Below are 19,410 nucleotides of genomic sequence, written 5' to 3'. Positions count from 1 at the left end.
CTCGCCAGCCATGTGAATAAGCCACCTTCGACCTGGATCCTCAAGCCTCGGTCTAGCCTTCAGATGATGGGGCTGCAGCTGACATCTGACTGCAACCCCATGAGACAGCCCAAGCCAGAACTGCCTGGGCGAGCTTCTCCCAAATTCCTGACCCATAGAAACCATGAGAGATAGTAAATGACTCTTAAGCCAGTAAGTTTTGGGGTGATGTGACACACAGCCATAATTACTGGGATATGGAGCCATGGCATCCTAGGAGGGCTGTCTCCAGTGTCCTGCCCTAGAACTCAGTCCCAGGCTGAGTGAAGACCCAGAAAAAGTTGTCCTCAACATTCTCTAAGAGCCCTTACTAGCTCAGAGATTCTCTTGTTCTGTAATGAGTAAACCTGCTGAACAATGCCAGCACAGTGCTTCTCAAACATCAGCAGGTATAGAAAACACCTGGGGGATCTAATTAAAATGCAAATTCTGAGTCTGGGGTGGGCCTGAGAGTCTGCATTTCCAACAAGCTCCCGGCTGACTGTGCTAGTCTGTAGACTACTCTGAGCAGTGAGAGGTTAGAACTTGCCCACGACAGCAGACCAGGTCAGGCAGCCTGGAAAAGGCAGTGGGCAGCTACAAAGTATTTGAGCAGAGGAGAGATGACCAGGATCAGAAATACTACACAAGGAGTTCCCTTGTGTAGACTCCTGCATTGAATAGGGGAACGTCCATATGCCACCAAGGGCTTTCAGACACTCATGTCCTTTGATTCTCTCAACACAGTCTTTAAAGTATCCAAATGCTTTCCCATCATGCTGGGTTTTCTGCAGCCTGTAAAGGTAGGCAGTGTGGAGTCATGCCAACCTGCACTCATTCACTACCTGGGTAGACTCTTAGTCTCAGTTTCTTAGTGTGTAAAATGGGAATAAGAGCCACCTGCCAGGCCGTGGTATCAAGCAGTGTCTGGCACATAATAGGTGCGTATTATATGCTTCTTAGTTTCATTACAAACTAGATGATCAATAAACATTCATTCCCTTCATTACAAAGATTAATTACCTAATTAATATTTGTCCTTGAATTGAATTGTCCTTCACTAACCCCACGTGTCCTGGGATATATGTCAGATATGGCCCCATTTCACAGATGAGGGTGCGGTTTGTTCTCACCAAGAGCATCTGATGAATGAATACTGACATGAGAATTCATGACCCTCCTGTTGGAATTTTAAAGATTGTTTTTTTCTAGAAGGGTCATTTCCCCTGGTCCTGACATTAGGGCTAGTAACTAATAAGATTTCATCCCACTTCTTTGAAAGATGCTGTTTCCGCCTAAGGGGCTCTGGTCACTGTCCTGTCAGCAGTGCCCAAAGTGCTCTGCAACTTAGAGACCTGACTCGGAGAAGCCAACAGACTCAGAACACTTGTGAAGCCAGAACCGCCAACCAATGGAACACCTTAACCCCAGCTCCCCGGACCAGCGGCTGGAGTGGGCACCACGCCCTCCCTAGGCTTCACTGTCCTGTGCAGGGAAGGGGTGGGGGGCAGCTCCAGAGAATGTGCTGGGCCAGGGCCAGTCCTGCCCCACAGAAGAGATGGCCAGTAAAATACCCACACAATTCCAGAGGACTCACGCTGGGGAAAGTGAGGCACTCTGGCTCCTTTTAACCAAGGAAAAGCTGGGTCTGTTATCTCTGTAACAGGCAGCCCGCAAAGTTCCCACTTTTTGCCCTTCTCCATTCAGTCCCCGCCCAATGAGGGGTCTAGAGGCTTCTACCACACTGACCAAAGCCACTAAATCTTAGTGTCAGTCACCAGCAGCTTCCTCCATAAGGACCCTGAAGGCCACCAGCCAGCCTGGGTCCCCCAAAGTGCTAAGGTTGAACCAGAAGCTTGTGTAGCAGCAGAGAGTATGACCTTGGGTTTGAATTCAAACACCACCTTGAGTGGTAACTCCATTACCCTCTGAGCCTCAGTTTTCACATCTTTTTTTTTTTTTTTTTTTTTTTTTTGCAAGGGGAGATTAGTTGTAATATTTACGTATATTTACCTCATTGGGCTCTTTGAGAAAATTAAATGAGAGATTAATGTGTATTAAGCAACCAGCTCAGAAGGTCTTCAAAACCTGTTAGTTCTTTTATTCTTTTGCGTGGAAACAAAATTAAGGAGGGTGGTCTCTGCAGCTACTGGAGAACTCCTGCTTCATTTGAGATGTCCTTGGTCTCTCCTAGATTTTGAAAACCCTCAGCCTTTGGTCTTGAGGCTCCCAGCCCCCAGCACGCCTCCCCGCTGTCCCCTAACTTCCTCCCCACCGCCACCCCCAGCCCCGCTCCGCACTCCCCTGCCATCTCGCCGCACCCCATCCCCAAAAACTTTCAGCCAGCTCTTCAGGAGGGTCCTTCCGAACTGTGGCCTGGGAGCAGGGGGCCGCGCCCCTCCCGATCGCATCTTGAGGGGCGTCAGCGGCAGACCCCCGCGCAGGCGCCGGGGAGCCCTGTCCGGCCGCGGCGGCTGCGGAGCCGGGCCCGCAGGGGCTGCCAGTGCGGGTACAGCCCTCCCGGGCCCCTCCGACTGCGGAGCGGCCGACCGCATTGCAGACGCGGGCCCTCCAGCCCTTCCCGCGCCGCCGTCCTCCCGCGGGCGCCGGGGCTGCCGGGGCTGCCGGGGCTGCCGGGGCCGCGCCGCGGCAGGGAGCGCTCCTCTCGCGCCTTGCGCGCCCGGCGGCTTCCCTAGCCGCGCGCCGGTCCGGGGCTGGGGACCAGCGCGCTCCAGACGCCTCTGCCTTCCCCTCCCCTTGTCGGCCGCCCCTCGGGTCCCCCGGGGGTGGGGTTTCCCTTCGCGCTCGCCCCCTCCCGCCCCCCTCCTGGGCCTTCCCCTCCCCCGCCCGCCCCTATGTATGTGTCACCGCGCGCCGTTCCCGCCCGCCCACCTACCTTCCCGCTGCTCCAGAGGGGCCTCGCAGAGCTGAGGACGCGCGCGGCGCTGCTCAAGTCTCTCTCTCAGCACCCTCGCCGGCCGGCATCTGACACGGGTGCCAGGGGGCTCCGGGCGCCTTTCAGTGTCCCTTCCCTAGGCCGGCCGGGACTCCGCAACCCAGACGCTGCCGCTGCGGCCACCGCCCGAGGGGACCTGCGGACAGGACGCCGGCAGGAGGAGGGGTGCGCAGCGCCCTCCCAGAGCGTCTCCCCCTCTGCGCGGCGACACCCGGGCCTCCTGGCCCCAGGAGACCCCGCTGCCTCGCCAAGTGTACGGGACTGAAGTTCTTGGAGAAGGGAGCCCAACTCTTCAAGGTAACCGTCTCCTGCCCTCCAGAGAGAGGCTCTCCCAGGGTGCCTGGCGAGCCGGGAGCGGTGCTGTGGCTGCCCCCTCTGTGCTGGAGGCTGTGCTGCCTCCGACTCCCCCCACTCCCCGGGGAGGTGTGTGCTGGGGGCCCCCGACGTCCACCGGCTGCGTCCGCAGTGGACTTGAGCAAACTTTCTGGCTGTTGCAGACTCAGAGTGAATGGGGCGAAGGGACACGTGAGGAGGGGCTCTTGTCTCCTGGTCCCCAGAATTAAGGGACCCACTTTTCAAGCCCCAGGGTCTGGGAGGAGCCATAGTGGACAGAGTAGCAGCTCCAGAGTCAGGAAACTGTGGGTCCAAATCCCGCTGTGCTATTTTTGAGCTGGGGGAGTTGCTTCATCTTCCTGAGCCTTGGCCTGCCCTCTGTCAGTGGGGAAGGAGGAGGCCTTTTCAGCAGCAGAGTGGCTGAGGAATAAACGAAATGACATGGCAGTGTGTCAGATACCCAGCAGGTGCCTAAGTAGAGGCTTAGAGAACCCTTTGGTCCCACTTCCTTGGCCACTGGGCACCCGGAGGGGTGGGGGAAAGCCAGGAGGAATTGGCAGAGCCTGGGACAGGGCTCCTGAGCTGCCAGCAAGGGAGACAAGAGCAGCGCTCTGAACATGCCACCAAGAAGGGGCATTTCTCAAGGAAGAGGAGGGGAGGGGAGGACACATGGCCATGGGTTGCCTTTCCACCTCTGGATCCCTCTGCCGAAGAAGCCAGTGATGGTGGAGCAGGAACCCTGTCTACCCCTGGGGTTGGGTAGGCAGTTGTCAATGCCAATGGAACCCACATTCCAGGCTACAGCAAACTGTAGGGGTGAGAGTCATCTCCTATTGGGGGACAGGATCCAACCCAAACTTTTTCATCATTCTCCTCCTTGCAGTCATAGCGGGGTTCTGATGGGGTTCTTCTAGGGTTTCACCACTAAGGAGCCCAGGTCTCTGCATGTTGATTGATGCGTAAATTCCAGTTCTGCGGGGGGTGGCTGGCTACCAGGAGGGAAGGGAGGAAGATGCAAAGCTGAATTGGGTTAGTGTGGCATTTTGGTTCCTGGATGCTGTGGTGGGCGGGTAGCTGACAGTCTGAAACACATTCATCTCATCTCATGCCAAGTGAAAGTGAACCTAGAAAGGTGTGATGATTCACTAAAGGTTGCACTGTGACTTAGGGGTAGGGGTAGGACTAGAATCTAGGTTTTCTGAGGCCATAGTTGATCACTAGCCCTGATTGAAGGGTCCGGAGGTCTGGGATCAAATCCTCCTCTCTCTTCCTTGCCTTCTGGGCTGCCAAGGAGAAGGGGCAAAGGGGCTTAGGAGGCTCTGTGAAGATCCATGTTGGCGCGTTGGCCTGTCAGTCACTGAGCCAGGAAGAGACTACTCAGGAATGGAAATCAATGGGGGAGAAAACCCAAAGGCTTGTTAGGGGTGGGAGTGTGGGGTTGGGGAGACGCTTCTAACCTGAAAGAAAAAATTACAGAACAAAAGATCTCTCCAGTTTAAGAAGTTTTGGATGGAGGAATTATCAAAAGGAAGAAAATCTCTCTCAGAGAAATGCTGGAATTCCTCAGGTTACATCAAGTTGTGTTTAAATTAGATGTATTTCTGTGCAGTTTCTAGCTAAACGCCTGGTATATTCATTCATTCATTCTCTGACATCTACTAAGCACCACCTAGGTGCCAGGCTCTGTGCTCAGTGCTGGCCCATAGCGGGTCCTCAATAAACGGAAGCTGTGATGTGACCCAAGCAAAGCTCTTAGCACAGTGCCTGCCACTGAACAAGTACTCAAAGCTGTTCGATATTATTATTGTTACTGATTTTAATCTTAAGTAGAAGATTTTCCTTCCTAGAATTTTCAGTGAAAATCATACTTAAATTGGCATTCTTCCTTTATTGTCTGAAAGCCCTATGATCAACACAAGAGCAAAGAATCCAGAGGGGAAAACAGCGTATATTCTTACTTCTTTGGAGGAAGTCTGTGCGCTTGAGGGGTGAGCTCCTGCGCTGTCTGGTGTGAGCCACACCTGTCCCCACGCCCTTCCTCACACCCAGGCACACATTTTGCCCCTGTCACCCTCTCACACACACACTCCTATCCCAGGCAGCCCGTACCCCCGCCTGCCAAGATGGGGCACTCTCCATCCTCACAGACCCAGAATGGCCTGTGAGACTCCCCAGTCGGAGAGGGACTCCAAGAGAGAGCTCACCTGCTGAGCTGGTGGGGAAGAGCCATGTGGGTGGGCAGCCTGCCGGCCAAGGCAGACCCGGGTTCAAATCCCGGCTCGGCCAACTACTAGCTACATGACTTTGTCAAGGTTTCCTTGACAGAGGAAACTCAGTTTCCTCTTCTCTAAAAAGGGGATGAAAACCTCCGATTGGGGATTTTTGTGAAAATTAAAAGACCCAATGTGGGTGTCTTGTTCGGCTCTCAGCAGGTACCACAAACCTGAATTCCTCTCCTCTAGTGGTTTCTAGGCCCCTTTGGGGTCCCAGTTCTGTCTTAGTAAAAGACCGTGTGTCCAACTTTTGGTGTGGATTTTTTTAATGATCCCTTCTAGAACTTGGTCCCCCCAAGGTCCTTCTTGTTGGATACTAGGAAGACCTCAGCTGAGCCAGGGGAAGCCCGCAGGACCCTGTTCGGAGTGTCATTTTTAATCCACTCCCACATGAACATCTAGAACAGGAGTGGTCCAACTGCCGGTTTTGAAACCGATTTCGTGGAGGTTTAATGAAATAGGAAAGAATAATCTCATAGTGCCTCCCATGTCATAAAGGTAAGTATTGCTTTTGGAAACTTTTCTTTCTGATATATACTTATGCAGGTCTACATAAGTATATATATGTTGATAATATATATGTATACACACAAATAGACACAAATTTGATATTTGTATAATGTATTTCTTACTGCGGGTTGTGATCAAAAGAATTTGGAAGACTCTGATCCTGATGATATTTCTGTCTCTGAGAAATTCCTGCCTCGTGGCTCCAGCTGGCGGGCGCTGGGGCATCCTTGCTGCCCCTATAGGAACAAAACCCTTAAGTATCATGGGAGTAGAGGCAGCGAGGGATGGAAGCTGGAGGTGGGAGTGAAGGGCAAGTTCAAGGAAGAGGGCAAGCCTGCTTACAAGAGGAGCAGGAGAAGGGACAAGGCTAATGGACTGCCCTGGTAAAGGGGGTCGGTGGATGGATACACATCTTGAAATGGGAGCCGGGAGCCGTCCTCTCCTGCTGTCACCAGGCTGCCTCTGGGCCAGGCTTTGGGTCCTGATGGGAACTTTACTACCACCCTCCTTCCTTAAGAAAGCCCTGTTCCAGGGGGCAAAGTTTGGGCTGTCTGTGTGGCATCTCCCCTGGGGCGGCTGCTCTCCTTCCCCTGAGCTAACAGGACAGCCCCATCCCTGGCAGGGGGTCTGGGCCCCTGGGCACGGGTGGGAGCTGGAGTGGAGACTGCAGAGGATGGGCTGCTGGTTGTGGGCAAGGGTAAGGGTAGAGGGAGGGAGCGGGACTGAGGCAAAGGGAGGACCAGAGAGACGGGAATTTGTAGGGAAAACGGTAAAACGGTTCCTTTTTTCAAAAGTTGAATCCAGGGCAAGAACGGAAACGTAGAGCTTACTTTTAAAAACTCAGAGCCTTCTTGTAAGAGGTCGAGTATGTGTGTGTGTGTGAGTGTGTGTATGTGTGTGCTGGGAGGGCGGCCCTGTGGGCTGGCCTGGGCGTGTAAGAGGCGACTTTTCTCCCTCTCAATGGCCTTACAGTGTATCCTAAAGAAGCTTTTTGTTAAACTCATGAATAGGTGGATTTGGGGTGTGTGATGTTGGGCACCGTGATTTGGATATTTGGTTACCTTTGAGGTTACATGTTTTTCCTTTTAAGACACACACCCAAAAAAGGAGCCACCTCTGCTGCATACGGTCTTGGGGCAGGAGGGGGGAGGCACTTCCCGTCTCTCTGTAATTGATTTGACTTGAGGAGCAAGAGGAGGAAGGAGAAACTCAAGACTGGGCAGATCTCAATGTCCAGCCGGGGAGATGGCCCCTCTCCTCAACCCCTGGACTCTGGGCCTCTGAAGTGGAACATGGCAGTTCCCAGACCACAGATGTCCAGGGCTTCAGGGCCAGTGAGCACCCTTATTTAAGAGATGGCAAAGGGGACCAAGGCCTAGAGAGGAAAAGGTATTGTGCTCCAGGCCAGCCCAGTGCAGGTCAGTGGGGATCTGGAAGGGAACCTAGGCCTTCAGGCCCTCATCCTGAAACATACCATGTCTGTGGAAACTACTCATTCATTCATTCATTCATTCATTCATTCTTCTTTCAGCAGCACTTGTCACATGCCAGGCACAGCACTAGGTGTGGGTAACACAGCAGTGAATAGAACAATTCACTCTTCCTGCCCTCCAGCCACTCATGGTCTAATGGGGAAGACAGGTTATAATCAACTTGACCCTGACCCCTCATTTCTATAAAGCAGTGGTTCTCAACTGGGGAGCTATTTTGCCCCCCAGGGAACATTTGGTCGTGTCTGTAGACAATTTTTGTTGTCACCGTGGGACAACAGAGGAGCGATACTACTGGCATCTAGTGGGTAGAGACCAGGGATGCTGCTAAACATTTACAATGCACAGGACAGTGCCTTCTCCTCAACAAGAGAGAATTATACAGCCCAAAATGTCCCTAGTGCCAAGATTAAGAAACTCTGCTCCAGATCTTCATTTAGTCACTGGGTCAGGCCATGCCCAACTGTGTGTAACAGCAGGAAGGTAAGTGGGGGTAGGAGGGCAAGAAGGGAGAGTTTGGCAGTCAATAAAGAGGAGACAACAAATGAAGAAAGAGCCAGGGGCACAGAGGTAAAGTAGAGAGAACTTGGACTTTGGTGGCCCAGATACAGGTTGAAATCCAAACTATGAGCACTTAGACAAGTCATCTTCTCTGAGCCTGTTTCTGCACCTGTGAAACTGGGCTTGTGGGACAGTTGAGAGAATTCAAGATAAAGCAAATAAAGGACTTGACACAAAGTAGACCTACAATAAAATAGCAGCTGTTATGATTATCTGAGGTTTTTAAAGGTCCCACTATGGAAAGTTACAGTATCAGCAGGTACGGACATGTGATCATGAGGTCAAAGAAGGTTGCTCTTTGGGACACGGTTGCCACAATAATGCCTTCTGCTTCTGGGGGTGCAGGGTCAGCACCTCCTCACACACACAGCTCCCAGCAAGGGGTGAGAAGATGGGAGAAGGGTTAGCTTCAGCAAGAAGCCCAATGTGTGCATCCTCCAGTGTGTGCAGGGGGAAGAGCACTGACTTGGAGTCACATGAACTGGGCACTGACTGGCTGTGTGATGTGGGGAAACTGTTTCACCTCTCTGAGCCTCAGGTTCCTTATCTGTAAAAAGGAGATACTAAGCCCTGCCCTCACAGGTCGAGATCCAGGGAGAAATGACTGTCCAGGAAGCTGCCTTCTGGGGGTGCCTGTGAAGCCCAAGCAGGACTCTTTTGTATCTGGTGTGCATTGTGCCCAAGCCAGTGCTGGGCACAGACAGTCTGAATGAATGAATGAACAAACCAGTGGACCACTGCACTCTAAATTCCTTTCAATTCTTGACAAGGAAAGTGCTAGCAACACCCAAACAGGCATCCTCCACTTTGCCACTCTATCCCAAGAAAGCCAGAAGCCAGGACCTCTGGTTCCCAGTGCCTGCTAGGGTCAGGTTACCGCACCGGGCAGCAGCGCCCTCTAGAGGGAACTGCAGATACAGCCATTGAGCTGTGACAGTCCCAAGAGCGGGATCCCCATGGGGGGAGGGAGGTAGGAATGGGACATCAGAACTGAGGAAGCTGCTGAATAGAGGACCAAATCAGGATCAGGAATCTGGAGACTTATCTCAGTGCAGGCACGTCATTGAATACCTCCATTTTCCTTTCTTTAAAATGGAACCATTACTCAACCACATGGAGTTGAAATCACAACAAATTGAGGCCTAAATGAAAGCCACTAGCCAAATGGGTGGACTTGGGAAATCAGCAAACTTCCCTGAGCCTTCTCAGAATCATGAAGCATTAGAACACAGGGGGACTAAGGAGACGTTTAAATCACCTGGCTCCTTCATCATGCAGGTGAAGAGACTGAGTCCCACAGAGGGGAGGGCCCTGGACGGGGATGGCACAGGCTGCTCTTGGCAGAGCCATGTCTTTAACCAGGCTGCTGAGGCTCCTCCCTCCACATCATATGTCACATCCAAACCAGTAATAGGAGGTGCTAGGTCACAGAAACACTGTGCCATCCCATCCAACTGTGGACGCATTTTGTCCTGGGACCACCCATTGCCCACCCTTGGGCCACCTTCTGACTCTGTCCTTCCAGGGTCCTTGCTGGCCCCAGGGTTGCTTTTGGGAAGAAAACCCTTTAGAAGAGAAATGTCCAAGGCAAGGAGGGAGCCCAGACTCCCATCTCTCTCAGGAAACTTGGGCTTCCTTGTCCTGGCCACCACCCTGGGTCATATGTAGGGGTATTTTCCCCAACAAACCCTGGATCGTCCCTGACCTTCCCCCCCGCTACTTCCCTTCCCCATCAAGGGTGCTCCCTTCCTCCTCCCCTCACTTTGACCTGCTTATTCAGATGGTTCAGGGGAACACCTGGATTTTAGGATGGCTCAGGGATGTAGCAGATGTTTGCCAGTTTTAACGAGGCACTGAAACAGGGGCCTGGAAGGCTGTCACCAGAGGTAACCTCTGTCCCTAGAATCAGAAACATTCAAGGAGCTTTTGAGAAACAAGGGTTCCCAGGCCTCATGTGCCCCCAGAGATTGTTGGTAGTGGGGGGCAGGTTAGTAATCTGCGTTTTTCAAAATCTCCCCAGGTGATTCTAATGCAGTCCTGATTCTGAACCCCTAGTTTAAAGCCCAAAACAGTTCCTCTTGTTGCATTTGGTTCTAAGCCCCTCCCTCTAGCCCTGCCTCTCAAGGTGACTTGTCCTGCCTTCCCTGCAGACAGAACTACAGCCTCTGTCCTCACCTTTGTCCTTTAGGGGAGTGAGAAAGTAGAAGCCTGCCTCCCCTCTCCTGCCTGAGACAGGGGCCCTTCTTCCATAACACAATTGTCCTTGACCCTGGATTAAAGTACATTTGTCCCAAGAGGCAGAAAAAGCTAGGCAAGGGTTCCCCAAAGTAGAACATTCCTTCCAGGGATGTCAATAGCATTGCATGTAAAAAGGATCTCATCCCTAAGGGTTAAACAGAATAAAAAGTGCCCCTTTCTTGCAGGACTTCTCAATATGCTAAGGGGCATTGGAAATCTCCATCAAGTTCCTCACATTGAATGTGACCAGAGAACTCTTCTTCCCTAGAGCAGAGTGAGGGACTCAGTCTAGAGATGCTGATCTAGGCAGTCAGCCAGGTCTGATGCTGCAGCAGGAATGAGGCTGCTGCACCAGGGCCCCAGGGCCAACCCAGGACAAGGGAGACTCCACCAAGTAGAGCTTAAAACCCTAAACTTCAAATGCAGTCACTGACCCAACAAGCCCTCTCCACCCCCAGGGCAAGGCTGGACCCAACCTCTCCTTTCCCACCTCCTACCTGTTACCTTCCGTTTAAAGGTTGGTCATGTTGGAAGCTCATTTAAGTTCCTTATTTTCCTGGATTTAAAAGAAAAATGAGGAGAGAGGTAGAACATTCAGTGTGGTTTTCCGGAGGGTGGGGCCCTGGCTCCTTGGCTGAGTCCTGCCTCTGAACACTTTCTCTCTCCAGACCTGACTGCCCTGCCGGCTCCACACACACCCCTCCTACCCCATTGGCTGCAGGCCTAACCCTGTGTGCTCTACTGGCTGTCCGACTCCAGGGGGCACCAGTCTCCCAGAAGTCTCAGTAAGTAGCATCCCCAGGGGGGAATGGCAGCCCCAGAGCTGAGCAAAGAGGTGCCCTGCCTACCTACCTGTCTGTGTCCCCTGTCCTCACCACTCCATCGGTGGGCATCACCCCCACCCAGGCCCACACAGCCCAGCCAGGGGGCTTCTTCAGCCCTTTCCTCAGCCCTTAATTCCCCTTAGGGCTGCCTCATTCTGGGATTCCTACTTGCTTCCTAAGCCCAGCCTGCAGTGGCTTCTGCTGTAACTTGCTTTGGTGATGTTTTAAGAGACAGGGTCCCCCTGGTGTGAGGGAACCTGATTGCTTAGATTGTCTTCAAACCCATCCCTGAGGGAGAGGACTGCTATGTAGCTGGGTTGGGGATTGGAGTGGCTTTGTTAGTCAAGGAAGCTCCTAGCACTGACTCAGAGCCTTGGCCTCCTATTGCCCCCTCGACCCACCTCGGCCTCCATCGCTCTTCTCTCAGGAGCTCCCTCTGCCCTCTCAGTGCCTGGGGGTGCCCGGACCCCCCACGGGGGTCAGCAAGACTCTTATATACACCAGATAAGGCTCAGGCAACTTCGATGGCTGGAAACTGGCAACTAGTCTGGACTACTCCTCAGTCACTGCAAGTACCCTGTGGGATGACCTACCCTTAGTTGCAGGCAGCAATTACGCCCTCCTCAGCCCTCTGGGGATTGCAGAGGCTCTTAGAAGGCCGTAGAGATGTGGTCCTCTCACACTAAGAATAAAGCCCAATCCCCTTCTTTGGCCCAAGGCCCTCAGGAGCTGGTCTCCCCACTGTCTCAGCATCCACAATTCACTCTCCCCTCACCAACCACCCTCCGGCCACTGGCCTCCCACTTCGTTCCCACCTCAGGGCCTTTGCCCTCATGGTCTCCCCTGCCTGGATGCCCTTCCCACATGACTTTGCGTGGCTGGTTCATTCTGGTCATTCAGGTCCAAATGTCACCTCCTCGGTGAAGCCTTTAAGTTGGCCACCCAATTTCAAGAAGATGAACACCTCCACCCCAACGCCCCAGCAATCCTTTGTTGCATTTTCTCTGTAGCTTATCACTATCTAAAAGTTTCTGCTTGGTTGTTTTCCTTGGTGGTTGTCTGCCCCCTTCCCAGCCCCTCCAAGAACAAAAGCTGCACGGGACAGGAGCCCTGTCTGTCTGGATCGTCTTCTATCTCCAACACCTAGAAAATGCTTAGCATGCAGTAGGTGCTCAGTCAAAGTGACTTCAATCCAGTGCTTCAATCCAGTGCTTTTCAAACCATGCTCCACAGGCAGTCAGCATGGGGGGCGGGTGTCTCTGACACCCCTCAGGGGCCACAGAAGTGAGTTGAGAGGGGCAGTGATTGTGAGGGTCTGTGTCAGGTTCTATGAGAACAACTCTGATTTTATGTCTTTTGAAAGCCATCGTATGGTGCATCTTTCTGATGTCATAGATATGAAAGCTGGGACCTAGAAAAGAGTATGTCCTGGCTACAGGTGTGGCTGTCAGAGCTGGAACTAGGGCCCAGTCTCCCAGCTCCCAGTGCTCTATCTCCTGAACATGGCGGCTGTCTAAGAACAGTCCCCACTGGCCCAGACACCTCAGTAGCCCCATCCCACCCCGGCCAGGGCCCAGGGACTCTGCATAGTCACCTGGGCCAGCTGATGTTCTGCCATCAGCGGGACCCAGCTGAGAAGAGGAATGGCCACTCCCCTTCCAAGCTTTCCTTAGTAGTTCATGATGACTCGAATGTCTTGGGGAGCAGCTGCTTCTAGAAATAAATTTACATTTTTAAGTTCTACCACCTTTGGAGCTTCAAATTCTATCATTGGGCCACCCAACATGGGCCATGGGCTATCTTTCATCTCATTTCCTGTACATCTTTCAAGCTGCAGGGTCCCAGCACTACCCATGACATGGTAGGAGGTAGGCCAGGCACCGGGGAGAGGATAGAGAACAAGACGAGGTTTCCTTGGCCTCAGAGCTCAGCGTCTTCATGATTCTGAAGACCTCAGTGGGCAGCTCTTCTGTGCCTTCACTGTCCACACCGAGCAACCTTACCCCCGCCCAGCTCTGCACCTGTCCTCTCAGGCCCCGCCCACTCTGGGCCTTCCTTGAACTCCAGCTCCACCTTGTCTTTCTTTTGTGGTGGAGAGTCCAGTGCATTGTCACCTACATTTTATTCCCAGTTCCCTTCCTGATGACATCTAGCACTTGGACTCACCAAGAAATCCATCAGGCCACTGTCTTCCAGGGGTGGAGTCAGGTCAAAGGGCTCCAGGCCCAGTTTGGCCAATTCGCCAGTTGTGTGACCTTGCCGGAGTTGATTAGTCTTGCATGCCTCAGTTTCCTTATCTGCAAATTGGGTATAATGACTCTCCCCTCATAAGTTTATTGGGAGGATAAAGCAAGATAACATAGCTAAACCAAGGTACGTAACACAGAGCAAGTGCTCTCGAAACACTCTCGAAGCTGTTCATCGAGAATATCCCCGGGCCCATTCCTGGTGTCTCAGAACCTGACGTTTTGTAGCAGTGGGTTGGATGATCATGTGACTGCCTCCTCTTGCCCAAACTGAAGTTCCTCAGCTGCCTTCCTGCCCACTTATGCTCTTAAGGTAGTCATACAAGCTTGGAGCAGGAAGGGACCTGAGGGATGCAACAAGAGCCTTATGTTCCCTGCCACCTTGAAGCTAGCACAAGTCTCCCGACACACCTGGAAACTGCAGCAAGCCTACTGTACCATTGTAATGACCTCATCTTAACTTGATTATATCTGCAAAGGTTCTATTTCCAGATAAGGTCACATTCACAGGTACTGGGGGTTAGAGCCTCAACATCTCTTTTGGGGTGGGGGGAGAGACAAAATTCAGCCTATAGCATCCTTTATTGACTTGCTGTTATATTTTAGATCTATGCTTCATTTGTAAGATATAAAGGAAGTTCTATCAGGGAAGGCAGATTAAATAAATGATATATCTTCCAATAGGTCAGTGCGTGTAAGCTAACCAGAGACTGGGCAAGTTGAGTACAAAGGATATAAATGCCCTCCCATGACCTGAACCAAACTCCCCATGTACACACACTTCATGCTGAGTCAGCAGGAAGCTCTATGAAGTAGGTCTAATTATCCCTATTTTATAGATAGTGAAACTGAGGCAAAGTTGGTAAGTGGTAGGGTCAGGACTTGCACTCATGACTATCTGATTATAAAGTTCATGGTTTCCTGGCTATTCCGTGCCCTATGCCCCGAGAGAAGATGAATTTCCCAGACCAGACCCTGACATCTAGCATAAGAAAGAGAAGCACCAGGGCTTGTTACCCAGTCTGGGGCCTGTCCTTCAGGGGGGGTGTGTAAAGCCCTGTTTATTCCTGCACACCATGCCCTTGAACTTCATGGGGATTCCTTGGCTCAGAGTCAGGGCCACCTTCAGGAGAGGGAGCCATGAGCTGGAAAGACCTTGGGCCCAGAGTCTGTTGAACACTCACTGTGACAGAAGAAAATTCTGTTTCCCAGCAGGTTTCCAAGACTTCTAACACATAGAGAACTGTCTCCCTTCTCCCTTCTTCCCTGAGACACTCCTCCCCACCTCCCCACACCAACCCTAATTGGCTGTCACCTTGGTCACTGGGGAGTCCGTTGGCTTTGACCCACAAACTCCAGTTCTCCTAACGGCCTGGCAGGACTGGAGCTTATTTTCTAGTGCGATTGTCTTGAATGTAGATTTTTTTAAAGGATATAAAATTTCGTTTTATTTTTAGAAACATTTTTCCTTTAAAAAATAATAAAGAACAGCATAGAAAGTTTAGGAAATAAAAATGCTCAAAATGGAAAAAATTAAAATCTACTATAAACTCTCCTCCCAACAATAACTAGAGTTAAATTTCTATATATTTTTCTGGTCTTTTTTCTGTGAATAGGTATACGTAAGAACAGAATGGAATTGCATTCTACATATTATTTTGCAACTTGCTTTTTGAGCTTTATGATATAGGGTGAATATGTTTCCAAGTCAGTAAATAGTTTTCCATAATTGGACTATTCTACATGCCAGGCTCTCTATTGGACACAGTAGGGAATACAAAAGGAGAAATTAAAAGTTTTCCCTGACTTTCCGGAAAGCCCACAAGCTAGGTCGGAGAAAGTGATGTCTGCTCGTCATGTGATGCAGAGAGCCCTAGTTCCTTGCCCTCGTACAGCTGATTGTGCAGCTGTGAGTGAATTTTTCCATCAAGGGAAATTGGCATCAGGCTCTCCTGGGTTGGAGGCTCAGCTACAGTGCAGTGGCGGTCACTGGGAGAGAGCATGCTTTATTAAGAAACTCTGCAGGCATTCCGCTGATGGGTCTGTGTTCCCAGTGAGCCAGAGACAAGGGGCTCAAATTTGCTGCTCCCAGAGTTGGCCTCTGTTCCCTCGTTTCTCTCAGAGTGAGAGCATTTTGAGGCACCACCCGTGTATCTAGTGTTTCATGACATGTATTTCTCATCCAACATGGCCCTCCTAACAAGCAATTCATCTGCTGCTCAGATAAACAAACAACAGTCCCACCCAGTAATGGAAGAAAGATGATTGTGTTCAACTCTTTAGGAGAGAATGTGGGGGGCTCCGCCATGACACCTTCCTAAGAGATTTTCAAGGCGAGTTTTGATCGTACCTGGTTTCCATCTTGTGTGCGGCTTTAGAGCCCAACCCCATGAAGATGCAGCTCCTCTCTGGGATATGTGAAGGTGTCCCAGGATGCTGGAGGCCAGGTGGTACCCGGGAGAGCCCTGAGTATGTGAAGGCCTCCTTGGATATACAAAACAGTCCAGAAAAACATGGAACCTGTCCAATAGAAATAGCATGCAAAGATCTCTAGATATTTTTCCAGTTACGGATATATATTTGCCTCCTCAAAAGGAAAGACAGTAGTCCAGTTCATAGAGACAGAAAGTAGAATGGTGGTTGCCAGGGGCTGGGGGAGGGAGGAGGAGGGGAAATGGGAGTTATTGTTTAATGGGTACAGAATTTCAGTTTTGCAAGGTGAAAAGTGTTCTAAAGATGGATAGTGGTGATGGTTAAGAAACAATGTGAATGCACTTAATGCCACTGAACTGTAAAATATATGAACTTGAAAATAGTTAAGATGGTAAATGTTATGTTATGTGTATTTTATCACAGCTTTTTTAAAAAGGAGATCAATTTGTTAAAAAGGGAAAGGTAGCTTTCTTGTGAGGACAATGTCGTTGAAGAAACCCTGACTGGGAGCAGCTGGGAGGCAGCAGATGGCATGAATCCCTAGAAGGCACTTTCATGAAGCTCGCTGCTCTGGCATCCTGTCGGGAGGCTGTTGGGCACCATAATCCTGACAGCCTTGCAGGGCACAGTCACACAGCCAGGAACAGCTGGCAGAGAACTGGGGACACGCCAGGGACAGCTGGAAAGGGGGGAAACGGGAACGGGGTGGGGGCAACACCATCTCATGTCGATGTTTGCACCTCTTCGCCGACTATTCTCGAACAAGTCAAGAGTCAGAGAGGTCTGTGAGGGGCTCAGAGAGCAAGCTCTCTGCCTCTCGTGGGGTCTTATTCTACAGCACTGAGGTGCCTTGGTGCTTCGAGTCAAAATGTGAAGCCTCCCCGTGTAGGAGGCACATAACCAATGTCCGTTCTTTGAATCGCGCTTTTAAGCTGAGGCCACAGATTGTCAAAGGTCTTTGGGTGACAAGAACAAACCCGTGACAGGGTGCATCCTCAGCATCCTGGCACGGGCATGGGAAGCAGAGAACTGGTTAGGAGTACTGGTTTTGGAGTCAGACTAAACTGGGTTTGAATTCTGGCTCGGCCCCTCCCTGGCTGTGGGATTTACGGTAAGTCATTTACCCACGCTGAGCCTCAGTATCCTCCTTCCTAAAAATGGGACTAGTAACGGTGCCCCTCCCCGGACGATTGTGAGCCTTGAATGACATGATTTGTTTGTTCACACTGCTGCTGCGCACCATGCCGGCCTGGGCTCAACCTTCAACAGACAGTCATTTTTAGAGGAAGTAGTTATGGTAGGTGCTCGTGGGTGAGGGAGACCCAAGGATGGGCAAGCCCAGTGTACACCCCAGTGGGTGAAATCTCCCTGCAGAGGCAGACAAATGCTCTAGGAGCGTGTGCTCCTGCTGTAATGGAGGAGGTGAACCTGATCACCATGGGAACTTCACAGAGCAGGGATCAGCCAGCAGAGATAGTGGGGGCTGTGATTTCCTCCTGACACACACCTTAGATCGGGTCATTCCCCAAACCCCCGAGAGCCCCCCATCACCTACAGAATAAAGCCAAACTCATTAGCCCAATCATGGAGGCGCCTCAGAATCTGGCCCAGCTTTGTTTCTAACTTTATTTGATCCTTCAAATAAAGGATCCACTTTATTGGATCCCAGTTGGATCCACTCCTTTCGCCATGCCTTTGTTCATGGGATCCCTTCCTCCTAGAATGCCCTCTCCCTACCTCCACATGCCCATAGTGTCCTCATCTTTCAAGGCTCAGCTCAAAAGCTACCTCTTCTTCAAAGCTCTCTCAGGTCCTCCCAACAGGAGTGATTTCTACATCGTAGCTTCTGGAGCCCTCTCATTGAGAGAGGCTCCCCTCTTGTATTGTAGGATTTATTCCCACATCTTATCTCCCATCTCCCACAGTGAGCCCCACGGGTGGATTCACACTGGTCCTTCCTTAAATCCCCCTCATCACCTGCTGCAGAGTTTTCCACGTGGTGGGTGTTTGACAGAGGAAACGAGAGAGGGAGGAGGGCCAAGAAGTCCTTGGAACTTTTCCAGATGAAAGGCAATTATTCCTTCCACATGAGGGCCAAAAAAAGAAGGCTCAGCTCTTCAGAGCACATGCGCCAAGAAGGGAAAGCAGTGTCACTGAAGGATGGCTGTGGGAAGAAGAGGGCTTGTCCACTGTCTACTCAACCCACACTGAACCACCCTGGGCAGGACAAACTAACCTGATGGAGCAGAAAGGTGCAGTTTCAGGAGGTCTCCAAAACCTCCTCCTGGTCCAGTAATTCACTAGAAGGACTCAAAGAACTCAGCAAACTGCTATGCTCACAAGTTACGGTTTATTATAGCAGACGAATACAGATCAAAATCAGCAAAGGGAAGAGGCACGCAGGACAGGGTCCCAGAGAGACCGGGCATGAGCATCCAGATGTGCTCGCCCAGGGCGTTATGTGGACAACGCTTACTTCTCCCAGCAACAATGGGTTACAGCATGCACAGAGTGTTGCCAGCCAGGAAAGATCACTTGAGCCTGGCTGCCCAGGGTTTTCACTGGAGGTTGGTCATATAGACATGGCTGACCACCCACATGGCTGACCTTAGTCTCCGGCCCCTCCAGAGGTCAAGTTGATATCACATGACCCAAGACCCCCACCGTAAATCACACTGTTAGCATAGACTATCCAGCATGGCCCAAGGCCCCCAGCTAAATAAGGCTTAGAGATTACCTTCTGGGAGCCAGGTCCACAGCTCCCATTGGCTCTCAAAGAGAAGCATGACCCAAAAGGAGCTAAGTGGATGTTCTCTATGAAGTCTTCCCAGTCCTGGAATCAGGGCATGCAAACTAGAGTCAAAAGAATGAGGTTTGATTCCAAATGACTAGACCCCAGGACTAAACTCCAAGAACGTGCATCTGCCCCTAGAGTTTAAGGGGTTGGGCTAGTTGCCCCTTGTTTCCTTTCAGCTGCATCCCAGGCACCTGGCCCTCTGCTTTGTTCAAGAATTTGGCTGTAACCCCAAATGCCTGGTGGCCCTTTCTGGCATGGACCCTTGGCTTCTAGAAACCTTTACTGAAGATCATTTTTGAAACCTGGGCTCAGTTTCCACCTAGAGAGGTCACCAAGGGGTCATGCTGGGTCCCCTAGCCCCTTCCCAAACTCCTGCAGGAAGGAGCACTCTGTCCTGCCAGGTTGGTGGTCAGCGCCAAGTTGAGGGAACTCAGTTCTTGGCCCAAGATTCCTGCCCCAGGAAAGGTGCTTGTGCCTGATGGAAAGTTTGGGCTGAAGGATACTCTTTTCCAAACTCCCAGGTCTGATATTTACACAACGTCTGAAATTAATGCAGAGAAAACCTCCAAAGTGCCCGGGCTGGAACAGAAGGCTGAGAACAGGAAGGGGCATGTCCCAAGTACCAGGTTTTTTTCCACAAAGAGAGCAGGGCAAAGCTCAGTGTCCCCGGGTGAGTGAATCAGGATCCATTAATCTTGCCATGTACCACTCTCCACTTTAAACTGGTTTTA

The 19,410-nt window shown here is 51.3% G+C and overlaps 1 protein-coding gene across 3 annotated transcripts in view; it reads left to right on the top strand.

Annotated features, from left to right (window-relative positions):
* Positions 1–2,934: 2,934 nt before the first annotated feature.
* ACAN (aggrecan) overlaps positions 2,935–19,410 on the top strand; it is a 63,453-nt gene continuing 46,977 nt past the window's right edge. For 2 of the 3 annotated variants that reach the window (XM_061179961.1, XM_061179960.1), the window contains exon 1: positions 2,935–3,271. The gene's annotated coding sequence lies outside the window, so the exon portion shown is untranslated. The remainder of the gene's footprint in view (positions 3,272–19,410) is intronic. The other variant, XM_061179962.1, reaches the window with a different exon arrangement.

The sequence above is a fragment of the Eubalaena glacialis genome, chromosome 2 (genome assembly GCF_028564815.1).
Source record: "Eubalaena glacialis isolate mEubGla1 chromosome 2, mEubGla1.1.hap2.+ XY, whole genome shotgun sequence".
NCBI classification, from domain to species: Eukaryota; Metazoa; Chordata; class Mammalia; order Artiodactyla; family Balaenidae; genus Eubalaena; species Eubalaena glacialis.
This window is presented reverse-complemented; position numbering and strand designations above follow the sequence as displayed.